Here is a 1,956-nt window from a genome sequence, read left to right as displayed (position 1 = left end):
GTAGCTTTAGTGTTTCTTGAAACTTATTAGCTAGGTCTTAGGATGTCTTTCTTTCTTGTTTCATGAAATTCCAAATGGGTTCAGCAATAGGATGAGCTGTTGGTGGTGATGGGGACCTCATTGCAGTCTTAAGGCATTAAAAGCATGGTCATGTCATGGATCATGAACCAAAAGGGGAGCCTGTGTAATATTTGAGGATACTAGCAGTTCCCTCTGAGGGGAGAGCTGTGTATGTGCACACACACTCTGGTACCTATGGGTAACATCCCCAAATTAGAGCAACATATTTTGTTTGGGAATGTAATCAAATGATACCAGTAGAGAGAACTGTTTCTAACTACCATCATAACTGCTTGTTGTCTCTTAGAGCTGGCTTAGGAATTTCTGTGCAGTGTTTGCTCACCCTTCAATGTGCACCCATTACTGAGAAGGCCTGAATACTTAATGTTTTTTCTCTCCAATTTTGGTCTAACAGTAGCTGATGGCTGCTGTTGGCTAATAGATTTAACATAGAGATGAAATGATGATGGTACATGAGTATTTTGAAAAGATATAGCAAACCTAGGAGAAAACATTTCTGTTGAGACTTAAATGGTCAAATTTTAAGTTTTTTAGTTGTATTGCTTTCCCCCTGTAATTAGGTTGTACTTTCCTCCATGACTTCTACTTTTTTATTGTGTTATAGACATTATATAACATTCACTGAAGCAGTAGAATCTGTCAGTTCTGCTGCTGAAATTAAGACAAGATGTTCTTGTCTGCTAGAATTGGTACTCATGAAAGTAGCTAAGAATAATGGCACTTTAGAAGTACTGAAATGTTTCTTTGAAATTTGTGTGCATCAAAGCTAGTTTTGTTGGATTTCTTGTATCAAATTTCATTTGAAAATACCTTGTTATGCTATTTTTGGAAGAAATAAGAATAATAAAAACGGAATACGGTGGTGTGTCTTTCCTCTTTCAAGTGAATCTTAACACATTAGTCATGAAATCATTATGATGGAGTATGGAGGGACCTCTTTAGGTCATTTGGTCCAACCCCCACCTCTGCCCAAGCATGTTCACCCTGAGCTGCTTGCCCAGGACCTTGTCCTGACAGCTCTTGAACAGCTCCAATGGTGAGGACTCCACAACCTCATTGAGCAACCTGGGCCAGTGCTTGTTCACTCTCAGTAAAAGTTTCCAAGTGTTCAGAGGGAACTTCCTATGTTTCAGTGTATGCCCACTGTGTATGCTCTGTCACTGAGCACACAGAAAAGGCCCTGAACCTATCTTTACAAGTTCCCTTTGGGTATTTGAATGCATTGGTAAGATTCTTGCCCTGAGCCTTTTGGCTCCAGGTCTCCCAGCCTTTCCTTGTATGAGAGATGTTCCAGGATTTATTAAAAATTAGATCCAGTATCAACTCCTGGCATATACTGTTGGTGACCTCCAAATGGACTTTGTTTCACTGGTCATCACTCTTTGGGACTGCCTACTCAGGCACTTTACAATTCCCCCTCACTGTGCATCCAAGATGGTGTTAAAGTTGACTATCCACTGGTTTCCTATCATCAAGCCAGACATTTATTTTCTCATAGAGGTTTGTACTGTTGGCTAAGCATAACTTCCCTTTGGTGAATCCATGCTGACTGTTCCTGATATTTTTCTTGTCGTTCATGTGCCTGGCAGTAATTTCCATAATCTTTTGTTCAATCTGTTCATTGAGGTGAGGATGGTTGTACTGCAGTTCCCTGGATTGTTTTCCTTGACCTTCTTCAGAGAAGGGCTGCAAAACACTTGAGCATGTGCTGTGTTTCATGCTTAAGTTTCGAGCAAATGCTTAAGCAACTGTGTTGCCTGGTGGAAGGCATTTGATTGACTTAAGGAGACAGACTTTGAGAATAGTTTTGGTTGGAAGTGACCTTAAAAATTATATAGTTCTATCCTCCCTGCTATGGCCAGGAACACCTTTCAC

The sequence above is a fragment of the Erithacus rubecula genome (assembly GCF_903797595.1).
Source record: "Erithacus rubecula genome assembly, chromosome: 3".
NCBI classification, from domain to species: domain Eukaryota; kingdom Metazoa; phylum Chordata; class Aves; order Passeriformes; family Muscicapidae; genus Erithacus; species Erithacus rubecula.
Note: the sequence above shows the minus strand (reverse complement) of the source record.